Source organism: Chelmon rostratus, chromosome 11 (assembly GCF_017976325.1).
Source record: "Chelmon rostratus isolate fCheRos1 chromosome 11, fCheRos1.pri, whole genome shotgun sequence".
Classification (NCBI taxonomy): Eukaryota; Metazoa; Chordata; class Actinopteri; order Chaetodontiformes; family Chaetodontidae; genus Chelmon; species Chelmon rostratus.
Window position 1 is genome coordinate 26786708 of NC_055668.1, and position 17500 is coordinate 26804207.

The window sequence follows — 17500 nt, forward strand, 5'->3', positions numbered from 1 at the left end:
GTGACTAACAGACTGTACACACACACACAATGACTCACAACTGCCTCTGTGTGTGTGTGTGTGTGTGTGTGTGTGTGTGTGTTGTACCATCATATGACTGGGAGAGTAAACAGTGCAGATGTAACACGGGAACGATGAGGGTGGTGATGTCATGCAGGAAGTGGACATAGTGAAATGAAAGCACACACACACACACACACACACACACACACAGTGGTAACTGTACGATATGTGAGGTGTCACTTGACGCTCAGCTGGTTCACCTAGAAGTGTCTCCAGTGCAGCCTCTTTGACTGATTTGTGTATTTTGATGACAACATGTGAAATATTCTGCATGAAATTCACATATTTATCACATATTTATCACATGTGGATAAACGTGTGATAAATATGTGATAAATATGTGCGTGCAGGTGATGTAACTTACAGGTAAGTCGGGAACAGGTCACATGTAGAAAGATCAGTTTCACATATGGCGATACACGTGAAGCACTGTTGCACATGTGACATGATTCACATGCGTGAGTTGTAGCTGTAGACTAAACGTTGACTTTGGGAGGGGGGGCCTTGTCTTATTTTAACTCTACAAACTTTACTTTGAGCTAACTTTAATCCCTGCCAGCAGGTCGGAGTCACAGCCCAAATCAAACATGGCCGCTGTCTCCATGACGTCACCCTCAGGTTTCTGAGGAGTCGCTAATCCAAAAATGAACAAGGAGGTGGAGCGAGGGTGGAGCCGAGGAGGCCAAATTAAACCTAGCTGATGAAACCTATCAGCTAGCTGTCACTCAAAGCAGCCATGCTCAAAACTTTAAGCCTTAATATAATTTAAATGAGTGAGTTTAAAAGTTCACCCCTGTGCAGCTGTCAGATCGAGGACATTAGCTACAGAGAGCAAACCTGCTTCTGTGCCAGGCTGTTTATGTGTTTATGCTGTAAATGTGAAGTTGAACATTTTGATATGGGGGTCTATGGGGATTGACTCGCCTTCGGAGCCAAGTGGCCACTTGAGGAACTGCAGTTTTTGGCTTCATTTTTAAGCTGTGGATGCTGCTGCTCGGTCAGTCAGCTCTGTGTGATGTGGTTCAGATGTTCCCCTCAGGATGGACTGTGATAACGTTATTGATCCTCAGGCTGTTCCTCCAGCGCCACCATCAGGTCAACAATATGTCCAATACTTTGACCTGCAAAACGAATGACTCTCACATCTGTCCTGATGTGTGTCCTGGCTGCCGAGGTCAGATCACACTTTGACTTTCACTTCGATGTGATGTGTTCGTGTGTCTGTGTCAGTGTAGGAAAGTGGGCAGTGCTGAGAAGCAGCATCAACCAGGTGGACTGGCTTAAATACAGTTATTGATTACATGAATCAGTCAAATGTAACTCAGATTTCCAAATAAGCCTGAGGACACTGCTGACATCAGATCTATAAATACAGCCGACAGCGCAGTCAGAGCTTTAACAGGATGAACCTGATGGGATGGAAATAAAGCCTCGACTCTCTGAGCTGCCCGACTACCTGTTACCTGCGCTGCTCGCATCCAATCACAGCCACCGTGACTGACAGCCTGTCTTATGAAGTCGCATCCTCACAACTGGACTGGGTTCTCCTCCAATCAGGATCTGCAGGACAGCAGCCAGGAAGTGAGGCGGGCTTCGCCTCAGCATCAGGACCAGTCACACACACGGGACCACACACACACACACACACACATATAAGACTCTGCAGAGGGTCGGTCACATGGACGGGGGCCGGCCCAGGACGTGACCCGGTACTTCAACTGGTGCTAAAGTGAAGGATCTGAGTACCGTCGTCATCAGTATGTTCATTGAGTGTAAAGCAGCAGGAGTAAACTGGTTCAAACAGGAGGCCCCCAGCCCAGTAAACACACACACACACACACACACACACACTCTGTCAGTAATGAGCAGGAAGTTTCCTTCATGTCTGTTCTGAGCTGCAGACTCTTTGTATTCAAATCAGCAGCGTTTTGTGTGCGAGCTGAATGAGAGGCGAGTCCTCGCTCTCACTTCACTGAGCTCTTTGTTCATCATCACAGACGCTAAATCACAGCCAGCGGCGGCGGTCGGACAGATACCGTCAAACACAACACTGTGAGAAGATGGAGATGACTCATTGTTGTGTTTGAGAACCCGTCCTGACAGCTCAAACTGTTCGTTCGGTCCGTTACAGAGCGCCGCCGACAGCACACAGTCGTCAGGGCGATCTGATCAAATCCACCGAAACTGAGACGAAACGTGTCGCTGAACGAACATGTTCGTCCGCAGGTCAGAGCACCACAGGTCAAATGTGCAGGTTAACAAGGAGGTGTCATAGATATCATAAAACAGACTGAACGCAGAGGGCTTGATGGTGGTGGATGCAGTTTGAGCCACATTTCAGAATAAAACAAATAGTTTGAGAAAAAGTCAAGTAAAAAAAGAATGATTGAATATGTTATTGACTTGATTAATCTTCCCTTATACTTCTACTCCTGAGTGGAGTAGAAGTATAAGTACTTTCATCGGACAGCTGTCATCACGGCTACTTTGCACATGAAGGTTTGACATCTGAGAGATGATATAATGTCAGCAGTGAATGAAGCAGCGGCAGTAACGTGCTGCTGCACATGAACACAACAACACTTGGTCCTGGATGGAGTGTTTGTGTATTGCAGTATTACAACCTTTTACATAGTAAAAGATGTGAATTCTTCCTCCACCACTTGGAAAAATGACTAGAAGTCAATGGAAACTCCTGCAGTGGCTTCAGAACAGCTGCTGTGCAGTTTTAAGCAAAAGTCATAAATAATTTAATCAGCTGTTCTGACTTCAGTTAAACCACAAAGCAGAAAAATCAGCAGGTAAATCTGTTCAACATGAAAACTAAAACCTGCTGCGTGTTTTCAGTCAGAAGCGTTCAGAAAAATATTAGTTACAGTAGTTTCAGTAATGTTTAGTCAAAATGTGAGTTCTGTGGTTATATCATATTCTGCTAAATTATGTCTTTCCCTTTTTGCATCACCATGGTGATATACTATGACATAAAATCCATTTCAATGCTCCTTCAAAATAAAAGCATGACGTATTTACCCCACATTATCGTTTAACTTTTGTGGGAAATGCACTCGTATCTGCTTTAATTTAACGTTTTCCTTCACCGTGGCGGCTGTTGTCCTGCTCTGGCGTCCCACAAATCACCATTGTCCGTGGGCTGTGACCTCTGACCTCTGACCTCCTTCCTGCTGCTTGTATTGAAGCTCGGCCTGATCCTCCCTGGACAGAAACCGTCTGTTTAAATGTCCCAGCATGGAAAACTTTTGCAGATAATGAGTCCAATTAATTCTGAGACATGTTTCAAAGTAAACAGAGTGTGATGATGATGATGTGTTTCCTGTTTGTGCTCCACATTCTGTTCAGCTTTCAGACTGAAGCGGCTCTGCAGTGTGTTTGTTGCCTCTGGTTTTATGTCTCAGACACACTGAGATAACAGCTTCCTGTCACCAGACACTGAAGCTTCTAATGTTAGCATGATGCTACGAACGTTTCTCCTGGAACAGATGTGACACAGCTGGATTGTTTGAGTCCTTGTTGGTCTCTGTGGACGGTCAGGTGTCACAGTCAGGTGTAACAGACAGGTAAAGGGTTGGATAATCACAGCTTCAGACTGAATGCATGACAGTGGAGAGTTTTCTAACCTGCATCCTCGTCCGCTCTGATGTTTTCTGTGCTTGAGATATTTTCCCTGAAGCCTCATTATGCTCGTACACAGAGGACGCTGTGGAAGGAAAAGACCCAGAACCAATGTGGCTTTTACTTTGAAGGACTAGTTGGTGTTGGTCTCCCTGACCCTCCTGTAGCGCCCCCCTCAGGACAGCATTGACTGTGTTGATGCTCCCTGATAATCGCCTGTTTGCTCAAAGCTGCTCCCACAGACGGTGAACGTGGTCGCGTCAGTGCTGCTGTTTCTGTCGCTGGAACTTCACTGGGGGGGGGGTTAAAGTGGGCTGGACCGCTTCCACTGCTGGAAACTCTTCCAAAACAGCCTGCTCACATCTGAGAGCTGCTGCTGCGCTGCTCGTCTGGGTTTGTGTGTTCATCTGTGCTGATGGACTCAGTTTCATAAGTTTTCTGCATGGTTCTCTGTGCAGGCAGATTGTGTCATGTGACAAAACGAGCATCCACCTGACCGTCACAAGACTTTCCTTCTTTCCTTCCCTGTTTTCGCTCGCTCACTTCAGATCGCCATTGCTTCCTTTTGGTTTAGTTCACTTTTACTCTAAAAGTCTGGGCTGTGGTCTTTATTGTTAATGTTCAGACCTACATGCAGGTCAGCTCTTATCAAGCAGTGAACAGCAGCTGGTGGCTAATCACAGTGGACTGACTCAACTCAACTCAACTCAACTGTTTTTATATAGCACCTTTCATGCAGTCATGCAGCCCAAAGTGCTTCACAAAGCAGAATAAAGAGACATCAAGAAAGACACAAAACAATAAAATGGCAATAAAACAATACAATGGCAATAAAAGCAAAATGATAAAATGTTAATAAAACAATACAAGAATAAAAAACAGTAAGAAAAAAAAAAGTTGAAATAGACTAGGGCTTCCTGTTGCTGCTTCACAGTAAAAGCCTCCCAGTGGTTTGCAAGCTTTTATTGTGAAGCATCAGAAGAATTGTTTGATGTGCATGAACACAAATCAAACAGTGATGGACTTCAGGGCCTGATCTGCTGACACTGCACATTCAGCGTTATAAACTATTCAAACTGGATATCTGGATCCAGCTCCGTATTTAAATTACTTACATATATTTTTTAATTCATACAAAGGAGTTTTGCATCACTGGGAGGTTGCCAGGCAACCAGATACGACATCACAAAGTCAGTGTTCGCGGCCGGTCGGGTACTCAACCCGACGAAGAACCACAGCAGCTACAGTTGTGGTTTAGTGCAGATTAAACAAACGAGATATAACATTTTCACTTGTGATTCCAGGCTTTGTGCTAAGCTAAGCTAAGCTAACTGCCTCCTGGCTGTAGCTTCATGTTCAAAGGAAGTATTTGACAGTGGCATCAATCTTTTCATCTGACTCTCTGCAAGAGAGACACGAGGCTGATGTCACATCTCACTGTCAGACAACGTTAAGTGTTTCCCCAAATCCTGGAATATTCCTTTAATCACAAACTGCGTCACTGAACACTCACAACGTTAACTAACCTGGTGAGATCATTCTGCTTCAGAACAACCATCAAAGGTTTTCTGCTGTGAAAATAGATCTGCAGTTCTGTTGGTCTCATATCTCTGTGGCGTTTGTTTATTCATTAGCATCCCATTAGCTTTTGCATATTAGCAGCTAGTGTGGCTACAGCTCTGTGGTGAAGAGAAGAAGTCAGCAGGACATATATTATAACTGATCATCCATAATTTAATGTATGGATAATTTATGGAAGGAGTGGGGAGCCTAAAAGCCAACAAACAGCCGATGAAGTCTGAAAAGCAGTTTTCAGATGTTTCAACATTCAGTATCTGTGTCTTTCCAAACCAGATAAACTGACAGAAAGACAGAAACAAACACGACGTCAGTGAGAATCAATAAGAGAAATGCTCCTCTGTAAAGACTGATGGACGGCTGGTTCCGTGCAGCCAGATTTAGCCCCGTTCGGCCCAGCTTGGTGCCGTTCAGCCCTGTTTAATAGGAACCAGGCTGAGGAGTTTCCAGCAGAGGAATGTTTGAGGGCTGAGCTGTGGTTCATATCTGCTCTCCACCCAAACTCTGCTGAGCTCCACATGAGACAAACTGCTTCATGTTTTTTCATTAAACATCATGAATTTATTGTGAACCACATTTGGCCTGCGTGTCATCTCTCTCACATATTTCAGACTCTCGTTTATTCTGTTTGCCTTCCTATCAGGCTCTTTACTCGGGTAGATTTTGTGTTTTTAGAAGCAGTAATAAATGTGGTAACAGCCAGTGGTGATGAGTCAAATACTGTACTTAACCACAGTAAATTTAAGGTACTTGTACTTTACTGTTTTTTACTCACTTCACAAGTTATTTGACAGTTTTACTTAGTTGTTACTCTATAAATTAAGATTTTTACATATAAAACATAAGAAAATGTTGATTATGAACAGTGTCATTAATTGACAACTCTTCTGATAATGATTGAAGTCATTTTTCAGCAGAAATCATTTGATGTTTGATCTTCAGATGTTTGATTTGCTGCTTTTCCTCTGAATGATCTGAATGTGTTTGTAATAATGTGGAGCTTTGGACTAAACAAACACTGTGAAGGCGTCACTTTGGCCTCGTCGTCACCACATTTCTCACTATTTTCTCAATGTTTCCAAACCGATCGATCGATCGATTAATGGAGGAAATAATCAGCTGATTGATCCAGAATGAAAAGAATCATTAGTTGACGTCTGAGACACTTTAATCAAATAAAAGATGGGTCTCGAGTGACGGCCGCTGTGGTTGACGAACAATCTGATTCTGCTGAAAGCGTCCCCCATGAACTGTGGCCTTTGTGCTCGTTTGTCAGGGGTTGAGTAGCCAATCAGCAGTCACTGTCCGGATGGACCGGACCTCTTCCCCTGCTGAGTCTTGTTAGATTTGTGCATTTTCTCAGTTTATTAATATTCTGCTGGGCAGATGTGGCCTGCAGGCTGCCAGGTAGTTTGACCCAAACCAAACCTCATCCGATCAGGAAACACGTCTATCTGTTGTGGACTGACGGTGTGATTTGTATTTTAGTTTGAAGACTCGTGAGATCCACATGTTGTTCTGAGAAAGACAGATGACAAGAAAAAGCTGGAGCAGCTACTCAGTGATCCAGTGGGAGTCTGTTGTGAACTCCACTTAGTTTTAATTGTCTTGGTGGTAAATCAGTTTTATCATGTGGTGGTTTCATTAGTTAGCTGCAGAATGATGACGGGTTGTGGTATTTGTAGAATTACTTCTGGTGGTATTATTGATAGTAGTCGCAGTACTATGATAATGGTATTCAATATTGTATGTAAGTGTGAAATATGTATCTGAATGATTTAGTAATACCTGTTAATGAATAATTAGCCTCGGTATAATGACTCGTTAGACAGCGTGTGCATCAGTCAGAGAGCATGATGACTACGAGCATCGTGAGGCTCAGCATCCTCCCGCAGCATGTGTTGTGGCAGGCTGTGGTGGGCTGCCTCGTATTGATCCCAACATGTCCTCCTGTGTTTCTAATGTGATCAATACCCTGATCAATACAGTCACACTCACAGTACACAAACAGCACAACTTCAGCTCCGCTGCTCGCTGCACAGTCAGCTCACAGACTCCACTATCTGACTGAAATTATTTTATATCCTCATCTCATGATATTTAAAATAATCTGAGAGATGCCCTAATCGTTTCTTTATCCACACACACGACAAACATGACTTAAATATATCCTTAAATAACACATAAATAAAATGAGAAAACTGTAACAGTAAAATCCTTCTTTTCCATGAATGACTGAGTCACACTAGCAGAGACATTTTACTGCAATGTCTATTTTCACTTTGAATACTTTAAATACATTTTTCTGATTGTACTTAAATACTTTTACTTCAACATTTCGGTGCAGAACTTGTATCAGAGTACTCTCATTAGTTACAAATTCCATCCACACATTTCACGCAGATTTTAATATCGTTTGTGGGAATTCGTGGTTCAATATAAAGACGTTTTCTTCCCACACACACACGCGCGCGCGCGCCCTCATGTTGACACGGACGCACGCGCTCGTGCTCTCGCGCACCCTGCTGCAGGTAGTAGCTCCTCCCCCCTCCATTCTGCCGCTTTAAACACAATAACCGCCGCTTCTCCGGAGCTGTGGACACGCTGGCTCCAGGTCAGCCGGGATATCGGACTCTCCTCCGGCTAACAGCTCACAGGTGAGCCGCTTGCAAACCTCCATGTCGCCGTTTTTCTGTCTGCGTTTTCGCTTTGATGATGTCGGTAGATTTGAACGTAGCAACCGTCACTCTCATTCACCGGCGGAGGCTAATACTACGTTGTCGGTACCGGTCACAAACAGGCTCGGTAGTGAGCGACAAGCTAACGTGGCGTAAAGATCCAGACGGATCCGGCGGTGTTGTGTTTTTAGCTGAGCTGGGACAGAGAATATTCCGTTAAAACGGGTCGGTGATGCTGTGTTGTCCTCATTGTTCTCCGTGAAGTTTGCTGGAAGTGATGTAATGTAGCCCCGGTGCGTTTAATGTGGAGCGAGCACCGCGCCGGACTCCCTTTAAAAAAACAGCATTTTAAATGCTGCGTTGTTTGTCAGTAAACGGTCACGTGGTTGGAGGTAATTTTGCCTTTTGTGCTCTGATTAATTTGGCATGCCGTCAACACACCAGTCATAATTCAGTTTTAATGAAAACTCAACTGCTGGTGCTTGCTCCTGAAGATCTTCATGTCTGTTTTGGAAGAGGCAGATAACGGGAGTAGAAGGCGAAGTATCTTTTTAAAAGGCCGTTTTCTTTCCACATAAGGACTGTGTAGTGGATTCAACCATGCCGATGTGAAGAGTGGTTCATTTGGATTTCGAAGAGTAACTGATAAATATTCTTGGGCGCGTCTACATTGATATGTAAGCAAAGAAACTTTAAAGTGTTATATTTGGTAACGGAGTATGGTGTGGCGTTCAGGCGGTAGAATAAGAACGTGTAACGGAGCTGGATGCGGTGGAATCCGCTCTTGGTTGACTCTGTGTGTCAGGAGGGAGCTGCTGGCTCATCAGTGCATGCACTAACTTCATGCACAGTTCAGTTCACACTCATGAAATGACTTGTTGAGCTCATTTCCCGCAGAATCCGTCAGACAGACCGCAGCGGTGCGCACTCGGACTTGGTCACTAATAATCGTTAGTTCTAGTGTGTCGACATGAGTCATCGTTGTGTAAACTGGAGTCTGAATGACAAAAACAGGAGTTTTAAAGCAGTGTGCGTGTCTGGCCGTGGACTGCTGCCTCTCAGATGAATGAACCTGCGTCACTCGGGGAAGTTTTGCGGGACCGATGCGGCGCAGGAGTCCCGGGTTGTGCAGAAAAGTGGAGCTTTGCAGCCGCTGAGCTTTAAATTAAAGGCACATTATTCAGCAGTGTTCATGGGAAGATAATGTGCTGAAAGAACGGGAGGAGGAACCCCTCCCAGTCTGCATGATTTACTGTTTATTCACTCAACTGGTGGAATGTGGGAGAGTGAAAATTAGAACAATGCTTTCACAACAGGGGATGTGATGGAGGAGACACAACAGAGAGTCTGCCTTTACAGACTGGAGAGAGCAGCAGCCCCCCCCATGCTTCCGGTCTGTGGGTCTCCTCATGCTGGAGAGTAACCTGTGATCTGTGTCTGGATAAGGAGACCTGTGAGTTTTTGCATTTGCATCACCTGGTAATAAAACGTATGTCAGGTAGAAGTGAGAATGTACCTGAATCCATCCCAGAATGAGCTCTGATAGACTTTGCCTTTGCTCTTTGTTTTTTTTTTTTTTAACATTTCTGTTTGTGTCCACATTAAACAAAGATTCAAGGGGGTGACAGAACCAGGCTAGCTTTACGCCCCTGCTTCCAGTCTTTATGCTAAGCTAGGCTAACCACATCCTGACTCCGGCTCTGTTCTGAACACACAAACACAAACGACCCACTCTCACAATATCTGTTCCCACAAATCATCCCTCCACCTCGATACCAAAGTCCTGGAGTTTCCCCTTAAAGGATAACTTTGGTTTTTTACAACCTGGACCTTATTTGTAGCATTAAATACGCCCATTTACTCCCCCAGACAACTTTGGTGGCATTTGGAGTCGTTTTGAAGAAATTAGCCCCAGAGGAGCGGCGCGTATATCCGTATAATGCGAGTACTCGGGGCATCCATGCGCAGCCTCTATATAACGCATAATCTGCAGAAACTCGTTCATATTCCAATATTTAGTTATGATATGCTGGTGCTATTCCCCTCTGAGCCCGTGGTGGCATGTTATCAACATCCGGCGTCTCTAGACAACTACCTCTGATGTGGATGATGTCATTACCGAACGCCGGGCGCTGCGAGCAGCCAGCCACAACACGGCTGACTCTGCGGCGGTCGGCTACGAATACGCGATAACGAACCACAGCTGTGCCAAACTACAGCTAAACTAGCCGACCGCCGGCTCAGAGTGGAACAGCACCAGCATATCATAACTAAATATTGGAATATGAACGAGTTTCTGCAGATTATGTGTTATATAGAGGCTGCGCATGGATGCCCCGAGTACTCGCATTATACGGATATACGCGCCGCTCCTCTGGGGCTAATTTCTTCAAAACGACTCCAAATGCCACCAAAGTTGTCTGGGTGAGTAAATGGGCGTATTTAATGCTACAAATAAGGTCCAGGTTGTAAAAAAACTAAAGTTATCCTTTAAGGTTGCCTGGAAGTCCTTGAGAGTTTCCAGCTGAGTTCACATGAACCTTCTGAGATGTAATAGATCCATACCAGATAATTATGTGTGATCTGAGACCATATTTGAGTTTTTTTTTTCAGAAAACATCAATGATTTGATAAATGCTGGTGTAGAGCTGTGACTGTTAGATGATGATAGGATCAATCAGTCGTTTCAGTCACTTTTTATCGATCAGATTGTCAAACGTGGTTCTGCTCAGATGTGAGGATTTACTGCTCTGCTCTTATATGATGGTGAACTGGATCTCTGTGGGTTTGGAACAGTTGGTCAAAGTCAACAAGTTTTAAGATGTCAGCTTTGTGAGCTTTGACTCTTGATAAATTGTTATTCTAATTATTTTTCATTATTGTCTGAAAATTAATCAAGAAAGTACCCAGCATATTCACTGATAATGAAGGTAATTGTTAGTTTGTTCTGGTCCCTGCTGGTCAGAGTTCAGAAACTCACCTCATTTATGTAACTAAGCTGGATAGACTCCGCTTGTGTTAATCATAAATCTGTTATGAGGCCTGTTGTTCTAGAGGTCCCATTAATAACGATGCTGTGAGAGAGGAATGCTGGGAAAAGACACCCAGGCAGCACAGGTCAGAGGTCAGTTTTCTTCAGACTCCTGTTTGTCTGCAGGTGGATGGCTGCTCTGCTGGGGGTCATCACAGGGTCACCTGGTCGGGGTTTGGTCGATGGATGTGTAGATTAAAGTCACTGTGTTTGCTCGTGTCATCGCTGTTCCTCAGACACTCAAACACACAGACACACAGACACACAGACACACAGACACACAAACACACAGACACACAGACACACAAACACTCAAACACTCAAACACTCAAACACACAGACACACAGACACACACACACACAGAGACACGGACACACAAACACACAGACACACAAACACACAAACACTCAAACACACAGACACACAGACACACACACACACACAGACACGGACACACAAACACACAGACACACAAACACACACAGACACACAGAGACACAAACACACAAACACACAAACACACAGACACACGGACACACAAACACACAGACACACGGACACACGGACACACAGACACAAACACACAAACACACAGACACACAGACACACAGAGACACAGAGACAAACACACAGACACACAGACACACAGAGACACAGAGACACACAAACACACGGACACAGAGACACACACACACACAGAGACATAGAGACACAGAGACACACAAACACACGGACACAGACACACACACACAGACACAGAGACACAGAGACACAGAGACACACGGACACACAAACACACGGACACAGACACACACACAGACACAGAGACACAGAGACACACGGACACACGGACAGGACGTGTTTGTGCAGGTGGTTTCCTAACTCCACCCAGCACTCAGGCACATGTAATGACACTCGTTGACCTCAAGGTGGCGCTGTAGTAATCAAGTTTATGTTTTGGTGATCATCTGACAAAATGTTTTAGCCCAGAGTCAAAATCCTGTCATAGTTTTTCTCTCTTCAGTCATCAGCATCTGTTCTTCTGCAGTTTCTCATAATCTGCTCGTACCCTGATCATTGCTGTATTTACACATTTGTCTGTTTCTGTTGTCGGACGCCGTCTAAACGCCGCCTGTTAACGGCTGTCGTTACTGAGCTGCTGCGCCGTGACACCTCTGATAAAACCACCATGAATCCAGGTTAATGACAGCAGCTGTATGCCATTTAAAATAGTCATGACGATGAAGGACGTCACATTAAAGCATCTGTTCTGTTCAGTGAGCTGCAGGTGGGTTTTCAGTGTGAATCACAACAAAATGCTGTTACCACGACAACGGTTTCAAACAGTTGAAACACTGAAAGAGCTGTTATTAATGTTATCTGCATCTGTTTGGGCTTGCAGTCAGTGACAGAGACCCCTCCTCAAAAACATGACTTTTTCCTTGAGTTTCACCTCACTGTTTCCAGGAAGTCCTTGAAAAGTCCTTGAATTCGATGTTCAGTTGAGTTCAAATGAACCTTCGATGAAATAAATCTCTGCTGGATCATTTCTGAGAGTTCTGTGATCAAAGTTAAGACTTTCAGAAAGCAAAGTTAGTTCAAATATGATGGTTTTTAAGGAAAATGTCAAACATTTGCTTCTTAAATGAGGATTTCTATGTTGTCTTTCTGAGAGTAAACTGGATCTCTGGGATTTGGACACTTTGGACACTTTGGACACTTGTAACAGGCATGTTTGACTCTTTTCTGAATGAATTAAGACAACACTGTCTGAGATGTTGGTGTTATTCAGTCGGTGTGCTGTTTCTGTCTGTGCCGTGTTGATGATGTGATATTTAAGCTGCCGTGTTAGAGATGACTTCCTCACCTCAGATCCATCAGAGGCTGGTTTTCTCCTTCTGCCTCCTCCGTCTGAGTTAGTTTGGTGTAAAACATGATCCACAGCTTTGAGTTCAGAGCAGAACTGAAGTGTCCTTGATGGAAACAAGGCAGCGAGACGTCAACTCGCCTGAGAGTCTCAGAGGGAGACGACAAGAAGCTAATTCCTCCTTTCACTGGGTGGAATTAAGTGATTGAAGTGCTCCACATTCCCAAATTCTCTGAGTTATTTTGGTGCAGTCGCAGCTCTGAAGGACGGCTGTATATTCATGAGCTCTCCTTTTAGTCATTAGGCCCCAAATCTTCCCCCAGACTGCCTGCCAACGAGGTCGGCAGCAAGGCGAGCGTCAGTTCCTGCGCCCAGAAAGCATCTTAGAAAATATCTGACTTCACGAGTCTCTCCACAGAGACGCACAGATTGAGCCTGAGCTGCGTCCTCAGGAAACACCCGTCAATGAAAAGTTTTTATCTTAAAGTAGACTGCAGAGAATCCCCGATGACGTCTATTCTTAGCCTCATTTCCTCCTCAACTGTTTGTGTCCTCTCCTCTTCCTCCTCTCCCTCCTCTTCCTCCTCTTTCTGGAAACATCCACCTTCGCCTCATGTTATTGTGTTTTCTCCCTCCGTCTCTCTGATATCGATGTTAGCATGGTGGAATGAACAGATGTCAGTCAGTCAATGAATCAGCAGCTGTTTTACTCACATTTTAATTAAATAATGCCGTCGTCAGTAAGACAAACATGAGGAAAAGTAATAACAGTAACTGTGACTCACTCAGTAATTCTGATTATCTGACCACATATGAAACAGAACATTCCCAAAAGCTATAAAGAGAACAGAAATGTTCCTCCTGCGTCCTGCTCAGACCAAACAGTTATTTGTGTTCAGTTGGAGGCAGACGGACTCTTTTATGACCTGAAAATCTGCTCCACGCTCAGTGTGATTGATTGTTTTTGTGAAGTTAAAGATTATTTTTAATAATTCCTGTATCTGTGCAGCGACTCAGATCAAAATTAATGAGTTCTTCTTCGGCTTTATGAAAACCGGGCCGGTAGTTTTTCTGTAATCCTGCTGACGGACAGAAACCAGACGGAAAACAGGCTCCGTAACGGAGGTAATAAATTCTGCTCGATGAGTTCCCGACCTCCTCCTGACCACTGGGTGTCACTGTCGTCTTGGGTTCGCTCTATTTTCATATTATCAAATGTTGAAGTCTGAACCCTTCTGACGGGTCAGACCGAGTCGAATCAGTACGCTGACTGTCTGTCTGTCCAGACCCTTCCTGTCCCTGTCCCTGTCCCTGTCCCTGTCCCTGTCCCTGTCCCTGTCCCTGTCCCTGCTGGCTCCGTCCCAGAGCTCCCAGAGCATCCAGTCTCCTGGCAGCCTGCAGAGGGGCTGCATGGAGGCGGCACCGAGCCAGCGTGGCGAATTAGGGGTGATTATAGCTGTGTGTGTGTGTGCGTGTGTGTGCGTGTGTGTGCGTGTGTGCGCGTGTGTGTGTGTGTGTGTGTGTGTGTGTGTGTGTGTGTGTGTGTGTGTGTGTGTGTGAAGCCTCTGCGACAGACCGCCGTTTTGTTATATAACCAATTTTACACCATATCAGCCTCAGCGCTCACCAGGAGAGGAAACGACCTCTAACCAGCTGAACTAATCCGGACTCTCTGATTGGCCAGTCTGCAGTCCAGGTACAAGACGTCACCTGGGTCTCATTTCAGTCTCTGCTGTCATTTGTCTCAGCGATGTCGGTTTAAAACGTGAGGGAATAATTTTCCATCATAAATTTCCGATAAATCAAATAGTTGATGAAGACATTTTTGACCCTGTGTGACGAAGTTTGTCAGGTGTTGTGAGACGTAGGTCAGACGTAGGTCAGACGTAGGTCAGGTTCCCCCGACAGGCTCTAAAGACAGTGTGAAAGCCTGATAGTGGTGGTGTTAGGCTGTTCTCTGCCTCAGAGGAAGTAAAGTTCATGTTTGTGAACGCACACAAACACAGCGTCTCTCCTGTCTGCTCCTCCTCCTCCTCCTCCTCCTCCTCATTACCAGCCGTGGGCCAGGCTAGAGAAACCAGTGCCCTCCTAACTACAGTACGACAGGTGAAGCTAGCTGCTAGCATGTCACACATCGACAACAACTATACAGTCATCGAAGCTCTCTCACATATTTATTTCATCATCAGATTTTTAAATGCCGTCATCGAGCTCAGAAATCTTTCAGTCAGGCTGTAGTTGACATAAAACTACTTCCTGTGGATATTCATGTGTACAGAAACATCTGTGAGCCGCAGATGTTAATGAAGCGTTCACAGGAGTTTCTCCTCAGTAGCAAATAGTTTGCATACAGCTGTGAAACTCACCGCTTCATCTCATTTGTAAATATTACGAAATGCATTCACACGTGTTTGAATTGACAGCAGCTGCAGAGTTGAACCTCTGATGCAGCTGCGGAGTTCTTGAGCTCCGTTAGCATCGCGGAGCTGTTTCTCGTGGCTCTCATTGTGTGTCCGTCCTGCCGGTGGTCAAACGGGGGCTGCCCTGCACCGACAGAGGCAGAGAAGACTTCCAGCCAGTAAACATGTAAACACCGCAGGATTTAAAGCGCTTTGAGGATTTCCAAATGTTTTACGAGGTCGTCGACGTGTTTGTTAGAGCTCAGAGATTCACGCCTGAAACTCTGAACGTAAACACAACTTCTAGCTGTGAGAGCCAATGTTTTCACTCTGCTTCAACATTTTATTTACTGAACAATTAACTGAGATCCCCGTTGATCAGTACTGAAACAAGCAGGTCGCAAATTAAATTCTCGTGTTATTGGAATTTATTTTCTTTTTCATTCACCTCCGTTGGTTTTGGGAGACAGATGTTTCAGATGTTTCAGATGTTTCAGATGTTTCAGATGAAGTTTCAGATGAAGTTTCAGATGAAGTTTCAGATCCACCAGAGGAGGAGAGGGGCTGTGTTTATTGTCAGGTATCAGTCCAGTGATGTTTGCTCTGTGTGACGCAGAAGCTCCAAAGAGCCCCCCAGTTGTTCTTAATGTTCCACGTCTTTCCCTCTGAATCAACATTTGACTGGTGTTGATTCGACCTTGAGACCGTACTGTGTTTCTGTGGGATATAAAAAGCTGCGATCATTCGGGGGGGGGTTTAGAGGGAGGGTTCTCCTCCAGCTTCTCCTCAGTTCATAAATGTCATCCAGACAAACTTCCCTCAAAGCTTTTCACGCCCGGCTCTCAAGCTCGCCAAGAAGGGGGGGGGGGGCAGTTGAATGAGGAGTAGATACATGAATGGTTGTGTACAACTGATTTTTCGCTGTTATCGCACCAACGCTGGACGAACACCCAACAGCTAAAATGTCTCTCTGTCTCTCTCTCTGTCTCTCTGTCTGTCTGTCCTGCTGTCTGTCTGTCTGTCTGTTTCCAAAATAAAAGCCACGTGGAGGCGGGGAACTCGATGCTGATTATACTTGACGAGGTGTCAATAATTTCAGTTTTAAAGTTAACGTTTTTGTTAATTTAATGTCGTTAAGCTAAACAAAATGTCTAATTTGATTGAGGAAATAAGTTCTGTCCTCAGCCTTGATGTGATCTTCAGAAGCTCAGTCATGGTGCTGATGTCTGGTCCGATCCAGACCGGTCCGGTCCAGTCTAGTCCGGTCCGGTCCGAACTCTGAGAGAAGCACCACTTCCTGTTGGTTAAAGGCTGATAAACAACCAACAAACTAACACTTTAAAAGTAGAATCCAGAGAGAGCACGCACACACACACACACACACACACACACACACACACACACACACACACAGACGGTCTAATCCTGTGCAGACAGACACAGTCTGATCAGGCTAATCCCCCCTCACCTCCCTCTGCTCTGACCGGCAGTTTACCTCTCTCACTGGTGACATCACACACACACACACACACACACACACGCACGCTCTCTTACTTCCTGTCTCTCTGTCATTCGCTGACTCCTGGAGTCTGTTGATCCGTTTCTGAACACACTGTATTTACTTTAGTTTGAATATGAAAAGTTTTGAAGTGAGATTTCGAGGAGCCGAGACGGTTCGTCTCTGTTCTGAAGGTTTGCTGAGCATCATGGGAGTTCTGACACGCCGTGTGACGTTTGTTGTCGGGGTAAAGCTGCCAGCTTGAGAGGAGGTCAAAGGTACAGCTTTGAGTTTTCACATGAATGATTTGAAGAGGAATGATTTTATTTTATTTTCATTGAATACTTTTATTGTTATTTAGTTGTTTTGATGGTTCAGATGTTTGTAACAAGAACCTGATGAAGTGTGTGGGTGTGTGCGGTGTGTGTGTGTGCGGTGTGTGCGGTGTGTGCGTTGTGTGTGGTGTGTTGTGTGTGTGGTGTGTGTGTGTGTGTGCGCGTGCGTGTGTGTGGTGTGTGTGGTGTGTGTGTGTGTGGTGTGTGTGTGTGTGTGTGTGTGTGCGGTGTGTGCGGTGTGTGTGTGTGCGGTGTGTGCGTTGTGTGTGGTGTGTGCGTTGTGTGTGTTGTGTGTGTGTGTGTGTGTGGTGTGTGTGTGTGTGTGTGTGTGTGCGGTGTGTGTGGTGTGTGTGTGCGGTGTGTGCGTTGTGTGTGGTGTGTGGTGTGTGTGGTGTGTGTGTTGTGTGTGTTGTGTGTGGT